Source organism: Stylophora pistillata, chromosome 12, assembly GCF_964205215.1.
Source record: "Stylophora pistillata chromosome 12, jaStyPist1.2, whole genome shotgun sequence".
In the NCBI taxonomy this organism is placed as follows: Eukaryota; Metazoa; Cnidaria; class Anthozoa; order Scleractinia; family Pocilloporidae; genus Stylophora; species Stylophora pistillata.
The window spans coordinates 8,110,367-8,123,272 of record NC_142530.1 but is presented as its reverse complement, the minus strand read 5'-3'; the positions used below and the strand labels follow the sequence as shown (position 1 = coordinate 8,123,272).

The 12,906-nt window shown below is 37.0% G+C and overlaps 1 long non-coding RNA gene across 1 annotated transcript; it reads right to left on the bottom strand.

Moving 5' to 3' along the window:
* Window positions 1-7,877: 7,877 nt before the first annotated feature.
* LOC148718651 (uncharacterized) lies at window positions 7,878-9,745 on the bottom strand. The gene is made up of 3 exons (XR_015994271.1): window positions 9,580-9,745; window positions 8,697-8,800; window positions 7,878-8,557 (listed from the first exon to the last, which is right to left on the bottom strand). It is a non-coding gene; the product is annotated as an uncharacterized LOC148718651 (long non-coding RNA).
* Window positions 9,746-12,906: the final 3,161 nt, after the last annotated feature.

The following is a 12,906-nucleotide window of genomic DNA, read 5'->3' as shown; positions in this document are numbered from 1 at the left end:
GTGTACAAATGCTGCGTGATATTTGTACTTGTCTATGGCGTTATTTACACTCTACGGAATGTAGTTGGATAATAAAAGAATTGATCTAAGCATTACGATTATTTTCGTGCACCATGAACTCAAACCTAAGTTTTGGCTGTTATTTTAGTTTCTTCCAATGATACATCTTTCGTTCTGCTACGGGTTCACGACTGAAAAAAAAGTTGGGCAACAATTTCGAATAAGCCATTTCTTCATTAAAAGAAAACATGGAAAAAAAATGTGTAGCATTTGAAGCCAAGGCTTTGCAAAAGGACAATTTTCTATGTAGCTAGCTATTTTGTTGGTGGTATAAATAAGGTTTAGGTGACTAGTTTTCTAAACGATAGCTTTGCGATGCAAATTCGGAAGTAAATATTGCATCCATCTGTTCTTTTCAGAAACTTATGATTCACTCTTATTTGACTATAATGAATAAATAAGCATCAGTTTACGTCTGAATAGCAAATTTTTCCCTCAAGCCTGTACCAGATGCTGAGTGGCGAGCTCATGATAAGAAAGCAATATCAAAACTTCGATTAAAATAAAATGTAGAAAGAAATTGAGGAAAGTAGTGCTGTAGTAAGTTATAGTCGAGCGAAGATTTCAGAGGAGTTCTCAGGATTTGTATCCTGCCCGAGCGCTGAGTTATCAGTAGTAATTTGAAAAAAAAAAAAAAACAGAGGAAAAAGGAAGGCCCACGAAATTTCGTCAGGCGGAAGAATTTTCATGTGACTGTTAACCAATAGTGTTTAACCATAAGTTTCTAAAAAGAACAGATGGATGCCAGTGTTTAATATTGCAAGTCTATTTTTGGATCGCGTGATTAGGCATAAGTTAATAGACTTTAATCCTAGTTATAAACATCGTTATATTCTTAGTGAATTGTTTATAAAACTAACCTCCGTTAACCCCCTGCCAGCAGACAAAAAACCTCATAACATGGCCATACAAAACTTAAGCTCACTTGGTTTGTCGTTATATGAGTTATCCCTTAAAAAATTTGCTTATAAGTGTTTTTCGAGCCATTTTCCCTCTACAGAAGCCCTCAGGACAGCATCATTAAGCTGGAATGTGGGTATAGGCAAGCCCCTGAAAGAAAACAGAGGTGAGAGGTGGTTTCAAGTAGACTGGACCGCCAAAATGCTTTCATACAACCTTAGCGAGTTCACAAGTGAAGTCGTGTCTCTGGCCCATCTGTGGATGACTACCAGGACCTACCAAGGCTTTTTGGGCCAGTTTTGTGTGGCAAAAGTCTCGATGGAGGTGATATTTTGCTGGTAGGACTGGGTGGCCCGACACGATTCTAATAATTTGTTAAAATGGAGATGTGAAGTGTTCCCTTCTCGAGTTGTGGTGGAATTTCCCAGAGCTCTTTTCGGTCATAAACGAGGCAAAGGTTGTGTTTGCGACACTAGCTTTCGTCAAATGGAGGAACAAGGGCTAGCGGATAAAGTGAGAAAGCATTTTGCAGTCAAACAGCAAGATCTGGCTCAGAGGTGTGTTTTGAATGCAAACTTTTGATTTCTTGAGCAAGTTTTGATATTAAAAGATCGACACTTTGTCAGTGTTGCTCTTGGAGTAGAATGCTGGATTTTTGGGATTTCAGTGTTGTTATATGAACGGTTCACTGCAATGGAAATCGGGAATCACTGTGGCTGTTTTAGGCTGCAATAGGTGTCACATCAAACAGCCTTGCAATGTACACACTTACATAATATTGTCTCTTAATTTAAACAAGAAACAAATAACCACAGTAGTCTGTGTAATTACACTGATGTATGCATGGCTTGCCCTGAAAGAGTTAAGTAACAAGTCAAGTAACCCGTCAAGTAACCCGTTCCATGAGACTAAAAATTTCTCCCTCTTATCAAATTCCGTTGTTTACATAAGCATGCATGACACAATTTCCCAGACTGAAACAATATTGTTAAAATTCCCATTCCCTTACTATTCAGCCTAAGTAAAACAACTGAGAGACTTTTAATTGTGACGATAGGTTTTCCCGGCGTGCGTAACTGGAAAAACTGAACCTTCGCGGACGGCACAACAATAACTGGGGGAAATTAACTCGGTAGAGACCACTTGGCAGCGAGAACGGAAACTCGTCAAGATTTCCTAGTACACGGAGACTACTTCGAGCGAGCTTATATGGACGTCAAGTATGAGACAGCGTTTGGTTCCACAGTAAACTTTATTCTAGGTCAGGTAAACAAGCGACGTGACCTCTAGCGAACCCAAGTTTATAATCATGGATGTAATCATCAAAACTGTACAAGGTAGCTGCTTATAAGCTAACTGATGTGAAGTGCTATTGTTATCCAAATCTACCACATTTAAACATCAAAACAAAAAAAGCGGTAAGATCTCTTCGAAGTTAAAACTACTTAAATATTCCAAACTGTCTCTACGACGGAAAGAATTTCCAATTAAAAGGACGGATGCAATAAACTCGAGGCCATTAAAAATAGGAAACTTAGGTGAGAATTCACAGCTCTGGCGTAGAAAATATACCTATCTTAATTGCAGTAGCGCAGCTTAGGAAATAAGAGTGGAAAAGTAATCAAACGGAATAGGAAGGGTGAACAGAATCAAAAGGAATAAGAGGTGAACAGGTAGATGATTTAACGGAGGGGCATTTTATTGAGCATAGCAGTCTACATCTCATTTCTTCACAGATGGCAGAATCAAATGATTCCTTTTGTTTCAGACCTGTAAATCATTATGAAGTGAAGAATGCTCTTGAAAATCTTAATACTCGCAAACAATTGGATATGAAGGTTTGCAACCCAGAATTTTAAAATTAGTAGCTTAGGAATTGGCTCCTTCACTAACCAGGATTCTCAATACTAGCATTGAACAAGGGACATAGTTATCTGACTGGAAGAGAGGGGTATGGGTACCTGTCTTCAAGAGTAACAACAGAGTAAAAGTGAAGAATTATCGACCAATTACAGTTTTTCCCACCCTCGATAAGCTTTTTGAGAAACTATTGGGAAAGCAGTTTACAGAGTATATGGATCCTAAACTTAGCAATAGCCTGACAGCCTATCGAAAGAACAATGGATGTGAAACCACATTACTGAGACTAGTTGAGAAATGGAAGCTGGATCTAGATAGTAGAAAGTTGTAGGAGTATTATCCTCTGACATGAGTAAGGCATTTGAATCTGTTAGTCCACCACTGCTCATCAAGAAAATGGAATCATACAACTTTTCAGGATCAGCCCTCAACCTTCTGCGTGCGTATTTCTCTCACAGACGGAACAGGGTTAAGTTGGGTCCTGTGACGAGTCAGTGGAAAGATACAATAAGAGGTTGTCCTCAAGGGTCCTCCTTTGGTCCCCTCTTGTGGAACTCATTTCAAAATGATCTCACTGATATAACTGAGGAGGGAATCTCCATGTATGCGGACGATCATCAAATTTTTGCACTAGGCTCGTCTGCTAGTATTGTTGAAGAGGAACTGCTGAGTGAAGGTAGCAAAATTACTAAATGGTACAAAGAAAACCTGCTACAAGTGAATGTTCAGAAATATCAATCCATGCTTATGGGTTCTGGAACTCAGGCCAAAAATAGTATAAACCTGCATATTGATGGGTCTGACACTGAACGATCAAAATCTATCAAACTGTTTGGGGTACTCCTGGACTCTGAACTAAATTTTAGTGAGCATATTACCTTAGTCTGTAAAAAGGCAAGTCAACATAGAGGAGTTTTAAGTCGTCTAAGAAAACTAATACCCACTTACGCTAAACTACAACTTTATAAAGCCGCCATTTTACCTCATTTGACCTACTGCAGTATCATCTGGCATTTCTGTAGAGCCTCAGACAAACGTAAAGCTGAAAGACTACAGGAAAGGGCCTTGAGAGTAGTTTTTAACGATAAATCACTCTCTTATGACGGCCTGCTGAAGCTGGCTGAAATTCCATCACTGGTGAACAGAAGGCTCCAGGACATAGTAATCCTTATGTTCAAGGCAAAAAAGAACTTACTTCCTTGTCAAATACAGGAACTATTTATGTCAGAAGTAAACCGCAGTAGAAGATATTCTCTAAGAAATGCAGATTTTAGAATCCCTCGCTTTAATAAAGTAAAATATGGTAAACACTCTATAAGATACTATGGCCCTCTCCTCTGGTCGAAACTTACAAAAGAGTTACGCAGTGAAGAGAGCCTGCACGGATTTAAGAGCAAAATCAGGAGAACGGACATGACTGTCATGATTGATGATGGATGCAAAAAATGTGCGCTCTGTAATAGTTGATTTTTAACTCTAGGACATTGATAAATGATTTTAACTGTTAATAGGTTAAGTAAATAATTCTGTAAATAGGTTTCAGATTTCTTATTTTTAAAGCTTTTACCCTGTGTCCCCAATTAGTGCTATGCGCTAGGTTTTCACGACACATAAATAAAGTTCACTACTAGAGTTCACTACTACGTTTCCTCTTATCTATGCAAGGTTGGTGTGGAAATTACCGTATGAAAAGGAATTAAAATTACGAGTTTAAACCCAGCTGCCAACTACCACAACAACTAATTTTGCCAGAAAGACCATCAACACTTACATTTGCCTAAAATTTCACTAGAGTTGAACAAGAAAAGTACCGAGATGCAGCTTTACAATTTAACTTGGCTATTAAAAAATCACTTGTGGCTTTTTATCTTTTTTAAAACATCGCAGTGAAAGAAACTCGCATGAATTGTGAACGCTAAATTTCCCAAAACAACGAATAAATACAACATAATACAGGTACTAAAAGTAACATGAAGATATCATAATTTGCAAAGCAAAAAAGACTGAGAATTATTTTTTACGTAGAGATTGTGTCGACATGTGTCAGGCAGGGCGCTTACTGTTCGTTGAATTAACTTCACTGAGTACCGTAGTCAAGTACTGATATCTAGCAGGACTGAGCAGGCAAATGACTTCAACACCACGGAAGAAATATATCTTGGTTTATCGCGATCGGGAAGGATCAAGACATGTTTTTTGTGTGTTGAATAATCCTTAAGTTAGCTTAATTGGCTGGCATCCTGAAGAAAACATTTGGAGTAGGGAAAGGAAAATTTCCTTGCTCCCGGCGAATAGTGAATGAACAGACACTGGAATAACTTTTCACAGGCTGGGGGTTGCCTAATGGAATTTGCGCATAACAAGACCGTGGATATGCAATATTTAGTATTCCGGCAATGCCGACCAAAGGCTTACACAAGAATTAGTGAACCAAATTTCTTGTTTATTGCTTTTTTAAGCCAAAGTTCCATTGATGAAAAGCTTATGATTATTAAAACTAACTATTTCGGAGTTTTACGTTCGAGTTGGCTTCTAAAATATTACTTTATCATAACCGTGTATTACTGCAGAGATTGGATTGTCATGCTTGAAGCTAAGTTTCTTGTTAATCTTCAAATTCGTATGGTCCTCATGAGCCTGTTGAAATAAAAGGAACAAATAGTAATGAAAGACAAATTTTGATAATCAAAAGCACATTGTAGGGTCTTTGGGTATACAGTGCATGTAAATGTATAAAGATTAACATATTCAATTAATAGAACCTTTTTATTCACTATCATAACACAAACTAGTGGATCACATGAAGCGCGAGTGCTGTCGAATTCATTTCATGATTAAGGCATCTGGTTCAGAAAAACATCCAGTTCAGTGAAATGGGATTCTTGTTAATTGGTTGATTTTATAATTGTTTTCCGCCGTGGTCATGTTCCAGAGTCTAATGACCTTTACCGTACACTAGCCAGCCATAGTTTCAATGCAGGTGGACATATTTTACAGATAGACAAGTGGATATGTTCTTTTTAAAAACGATTCCTCTTTAAACAACATATCAAGATTTGCCGAACACCATTTTTTTTTTCTGATCTACAAGTGAACGCCAACGGGATCGAGATTATTGGTAAATTATGGATTTTCGATTATTACGGATGAAAAAGGTATATTTTGAAAAAAGTATATTTTTATGTTTTGATGTAACATGCAGTCCAATACTCGGAGGCGTGACCCGTCTGACGAAGAGCTTCAAATGAAGCAGTTATGATATAGGGATCTTTTTTCTGGGAAGTACAGTGAACTTTCGTTATTTTTACTGAAGTAGTTACCTTTGTCAATACTCCAGCTTGGATTACAAGACCCGCCTGCTATCAATTGTTTTTCTTCCCAGACTATTCACGATCGATATGATATCAAACTGAAACACAATACAGATCTCTTGCAGCCCGACTAATATCAAAAGGAATTGTTCAAAATCGCGCAAAACAAGGAAGTATTTCACATTGCAAAAAGACGATCGTTTTCGTTCCCTTCTTTCGTGTTCTTCCTTCCTAAAATTGGGGCATTTGAAAATGTGTATTTGGCTTTTTAGCTCTGTGATAAATACGAAGAGTTTCCCGGCTCGAGGAAAATTTGTGGGCCAACCGCATATTCGACCGTTTATGAGCGATTTAGTTGAGCAAACTTCTGCAGAATGCATAGCGAACTACGCAGTTGCGAATCTTCACAAGGCTGTTCCCACGACAAAAGAATTGTAACACCTAGTCGAAGCAGGTTTTAAGAGTTTGTATGGGAAAATGGAGTCAGAATTATGAGTTTACTCGTATACCTTGGGAAAAGGTAGACTTGAATTTGAGTATTTCTTTTTCGTAGCGATGGACGCTTTAACCGATGAATGCTGCATTTCCAATGCAAGTACGCAGCTAAAGAATATGCCATTCTCAGACAGTTATTTTGAAAAAACAATCTTTTCCCATACATTTTCTTATACTTTTTCGGCGCCATTTTGATTGTAACACGAGAACCGCCTCCCCCATATTGTCCCAAATTTCTGGCAATGTGTTGCGTATTCCTTTCTTGAAATAAAACATACTTATTTCAGATTAAAAATACCCGGTCGAGGAGGGGTTTTCGATTCAATATCAATAGATAGTGTAGACCTCTGGAGCTTTCGCTGACCTAATAAACTTACCATACTCCACGTGATGAAAAAGAGAGTTCATTGCTCGCTGGAGATTTGTCTCCCAACCACAATAAAACATTTTTGGGTGAAATATTAAAACTTACCACAGTTATATTCTCAAGTAACCCGTTCCATGAGACCAAAATTGTCCGTCCTCTTATCAAATTCTGTTTATTACATAAGCTTGCACAATATGATTTATACCAAGACTAAAACAATACTGTTACCTTACGTATTCAGCCCTAAAAATACGGACCTGCCAGTGAAAAAACTACATACTCTTAAAATCATGTGTAAATATTCGCTTTAGCGTTCATTGACGAGTTAAAATTTTCTTCTGATTGTCTACGTTCTTAGTTTTACCAGCGGTTGATGGCATGAGTAACACGAGAGGTAAGGATTTTAAGTTCCCTGAAGGTTTCGGTGTATTTGTCCCACAATTTCTAAAAAGATATCCATTTGCAACAAATATGATTGTTATTTACATTTTTAGGAAAACATATTTTTCCTATTTTTGTGGTTAACAATATATGTAAGACAAGATGAAATACGGAGGATGAGCTATCATTAACATTAAATTCTATAATTAATCTATTCCTACAACGGTGGGTTTTATTCCTTAGTCGCCATTGAAGAGTCGGTTTTCTTTTTTTCTTATATGTCTATTCACCTTCAAAATACCCAAAATTAACCAGTGATGGATGATAGCACTCAATGGCTTCAAGAAACACAATATTTTGATAACAAAAAAAAAAAGGCAAAAAGATGAGATTTTTAAAGAATATTCCCTCCTCAGCTTCTGCTGGCCTCAATGTTCTGGTTTTAAGCCCTTTAGTAAACTGTTGGTCAGCCAAACAATACATTTCAAACCTAAACAAATTTTAATAGCTATAATAACGATGTTACTGTTTATAAAAATTATAATAATCATACTTATGATCACAATGATAGCGGATAAAATGTAAACGATGATTTTTAAAAAAACAACTCCTGGCATAATAATGAATTAACTTTTCATAGCGGGATTTAATCTGCTTACGGAAGATCCCATCATTACGTCACGTCCAAAATGGATGATGTTATTCATACTCTCAGGCGTTCGTTCCATCAATCAAACCACTTCTCGAAGCTCTTGATTACATTGCGGAGATAAATTTCTTTCAACCCTTCTTTAATCTTAGCGTAAAGAAGACGAACTTTAATTGACATGGTATTTCATTGACCTGAACTCGACATCTACGAACATACATGGCATAAGAGCTACGTGAGCGTTGAAACAAAAAATTAAAATCTACTAGACTGTTCTGATGAAAACTCGTTTCTCGAATGTGTTCATAGTGTCCCGGCATTAAAGAGTGAACGCAGTGTACTTCCCTTTTTCTGTTATCATCATAGTCTTTCTAAACTTGGTTGTCTTAACAGTTCATCCACGATATGTATTTATACTCATTACGATTGTATTCCTATTTTGGTTACATATCTGATATAAACAATTTTCAACGGATCACTTAAAGCAGAGCATCACTTACCGTTAAGCCAGTATGAAATCCTTTGGAGTACAAACTGCAACAAAATGTGAGAGCAGGTAAGGTTATCAAACCCAGACCAGAACTGTGAGAAGGGAGCACCCTGCGCCGCCCCTGCTCATTTGACTACAATTTTGTAGAAGAAGCTGAGAACTGAGGACTTTATTCGTACCTACCTGATGGGTATCATCTCCTTGAGGTGCCTTGGTTCCTTCTGCGTAAACGATATGGGCGTACTGCACTAGAGGAATGTTCGACGGTGTCCACATTTCCGAGCTTGCTACAACCAAGTTGTTTACCACACAAAGAATGACAAATTATAGGGAAGACTATTTCAACACTTTTTTTTTAAAGATAGAACTAATGGAAAATTACAATCTATTGACACCTAGCCTCTAGAGCGTAAACAATGTCAGTGGAGCTTCGTTTAGTTAACTATTATTCTTGCGTTCTAGTAAGACTGAAACGTTAACCTAAAGAATAAAGGAGATTTACATGAATTTAAATATCACCGACAAAAGTAAGGGGAGACTGTATATGTTTTAAAAAGTAAAAGCTTAGTTTATTCCATAGGTAAAATCATCAAAGTGTATCGAATTCCAAAGTTGCGAACTCGAAAAGTAGCGAAACCAGCTGTTTACTTATGATGGAAAAGAGAAAAGACAGAGCTTGTGAGAAAAGTAACCCGCAACGGTACGAACCTTTCTCTCTGTTCGGTTTATATAGTTGTCTAATTCTCAAAATGATTGTATGGATTGAATACAAGCCTGAATTGCTCCGCTTTAGTATATAAACTATTTATTTTTTTTTTTTCTAATTAAGATCCTAAGTATGGCTAAGTTGTTGATGAAGTTAAATTATTTTAATTCCCAAGTTATTGTATAGCTTCTCAGAACTCCTTTTTTTTTACTCCGGCTGAGGTCAAATAAAACGGGCTGAAAGGGTTCTGCCTATTTTAAAATGTTTAAATTGAATTTTATCTCTCTTTCACCACTGTTCTTATCTGGTGGCGATAAAAGAATCGAGTTTTAGAGTGAATTTTACTTTTAAATGAAGTACCTTGAAACATTTTCAAATTCCGGGTCAATGTCACGCCTAGATTCTTTCGAGACTGCTATGTTCTTCTCATCTCCATAATCAGTAAAGATAAATGCTAAGGCTATAGCAAGAGTCGATCCATACACAGCGATAAAGAGAAATCTGCTCATGATAAAGTCCTCCTCTAGCTCTGGCCCATGCGCATTGATGCACGGTGCATTTTCTACCCTTTTATGAGTGATTGATTTCCATATTGCGTGATCGTGTTCTATGAGACATCTTTATCAAGGAATAGAGAGTTATTTTTCATCAATATCGAAATTAGTTATGTATGTCTGACATTTAAGTGCAACCTGAGGTAACCGACAGCTAAGACATATTAAACCAAAAACTACTTCTGGTGCGAAAAAGATCCAGAAATTACTCGGTAACCTTTGATGACCCTTCAGGTATTAGAAGTCTGCTTTTTAATTTTAATCGAGCTTTGAAAGAATGCAAATATCTCGTCAGTGTCATCGAAGACGTTGCTTTTGAACGCGCAAAAAAAGAGCAACTTTAAAAGGAGGCAAAGGTAATGGACCTAATGCAGCAGAAGCCCTAAGCGATGATGAGATGAGTTTCCTCTTCGAAAAAAAGCTTCCTGTAAATTTCAAACAGAGATGCATTGAAATACACTTTTTGGCTCTTCAGTTTACTGCATTTTGGTCTGCGATGAAGAAAACTGTAAGCAAATCTAAATTTGTATATAGTAGACAAACTTCATAAGTGTTTTGGTACGATATTTACGCGCTCGTTTGGTTTGAAAATAAACTCGTGCGTAAATATAGTACGTTAACACTTTCCATGAAAAAATATTTATTTCCTTCATTGACGTATGCATGCGAAGCGTTTTTTTCTTTCTTTTATCAGATTCAGTCGTTTATGCAAGTTCGCGCATGATCTAATTCTACCGAAAGATCTACGTATCTAGATGTTTCATTATTATTTATAATCGTTGTCTCCTTTGTGTGCCCTTAGGCGTTCAAAACACTTCTTGGTACTCCTGATTATGATGCACAAATATAATGTCTTCACCATTTGTTCATTCTGGTGTTAAGGGAAGCTGTTAGAACACAACATTTTGTTTAATTAGCCACACTGTCGAAATTTCTTTAACTGTGTGACACAAGAACAGATGCAAGCGTTTAGACTAAATTTTTCCTCAAATGTTTACTGTGATATTGATATGACGTCGTACTGAAACATAATACAGATCTTTTGCAGCCGAATCAACATCGTAGAAAAATCTTCAGAAGTATTTCAGACCACAAAATGATACTTAATTACATTCTCTATCGAAAAAGTTATGTTGTTCATTAGATCGATCTTTGCGCAGATTCATGGCTTGACCGGTGTACATTTTGATTGGAATATTTGATTGGTTTTCAGTCATTTAAAAATGCGCTAGTTCAACTTTGTTGTTAATGTCTCCTGTGTGTCAACTTACTAAACCCTAGTATTTTCTGATATTTGAGCTGTGCATGTTGAGCATCAGCGAAACTTTCTCGAAATAAAACATTGACGTCACAGATTTAAAAAGATTTGAAAACAATCCTGTATTAAAATGAAAATATAAGAATCGAAAGTAGAAGTGTTTTGTATTCCTTTCTTAAAAAAAGCTGTTTCTTTCCGCTCAAAATAGACCTCTAGAGGGAACCTCTGGAACTTTCGCTGTCTTTAATTAATGTACTAGCCGTTTAGCGGCTAAACTGGATACTAGGTTTATTGTATTTATCGAAGAAAAGAGTCGCAAAAGGGAACGAAGTGAGACGAGACCCTCCCCCCCCCCGTCCCCCACTGAGCACAAGAGTGTTTGAATCAGATTTTATTCCTTACGTTTCTTGAGGCCACGTTTACGGTAAGTTCAAAAATAAATACAATGAGACTAACACCACGATTAAGGGATTTAAAGACGTGTTTTATTCAATCCCACAGAAATAAAGGCCAATATCTTCCTCATGTCAGTCTTCGAGTCTGGACGATCTCTATAAATCTGATGTAATAAAAGAAACAAATAGAAATAAAGTGGATGTTTGATACCCAGAAGCCCTTCAAATAGTCCTAAAGTGTAGAGTGTAGGATAGAGTGTAGAGTGTAGGATTTTTATGGCACTTCCTTCTAGTCAGCTTTCGGAAGCGGTGGCTGCTGTAAACCTAGACCTCAGGGATATATGCAGTTGGTGCTGTGCCCACTCTCTGCTAATCAACCCCGACAAGACAAAACTAATTTTTGTTGGCGTTCCGCAACTTACAAGAAGTGTATCATCTTCACCACCTGTGCTGTTGCTAGGGAAGGAAGTAAAGCCTTCCTCTGTTACCAAAGACTTGGGTGTACAGATCGATTGTCACCTTAACTATAACGAACATATTGCGAAAACTGCTTCAACCTGTACATACATGTTAAACTGCGTTAATAGGATAAAACATCTCCTGGACAGTAAAACTCTTGTTTTCTTGATGAACACTTTTATATTTAGTGGGTTATATTATTGCTCCACGGCTTGGAGCAATACGACAAAAGGTGACATCAAAAAACCTCAATTAATCCAAAATTTCGCATGTAGAATCGTTTCAGGCCTTAAGAAATACGACCATGTCACGGAAGGCCTGAAATCTCTAAATTGGCTCAATGTGAACGATAGACTGCTTATAAACGACTTATTAGTGGTCCATAAGTGTATTCATGACCAGATACCCAGCTACCTTACTGGAAAATTTATTCAGCGTTCGAAGATTCACGACAGAAACACTAGTTTCAGTGGTGAATTAGACCTCCCAATTTGTAGATTAAAAACAGGGCAACGATAATTTGATTTTCGGGGTGCAAAGCTGTATAATAACCTTCCAAACGAGATTAAGAAAACCTCTGATGTAAAAAAGTTTAAGGCTAAAGTCTATAATTATTTTTTAAATCTGTAATTTTTAATTTTAGCATATTATGATATATTCATGTTATTAGCTGTTAGCATTGACAGTGGAAGAGCCCTAGACAGAGAGCTGTTCAAATAAAGTATGTATGTATCCCTGAATATAGGAAATGTCTCAGTTTAAGTACAAAAATATGGATATCCCATTGGTAAGCTTTCTTACTTGATGGCCCTTTTGCATATATATATGTGCAAATAATAAAATGTCAAAGAGTATATCATACCTAGTGTTTGTGTAACCGCGCATGCATAACTGATAAATTGAAGAACGGTTGGTGTGGAATTTATAATTTGACTTGTTGCTTGTTGACCTGATCATAATAAAGTCTTTTGGATAACGTAAGAGAAGCAGGATCAAACTGTATCGACACACGTCGCAAGAT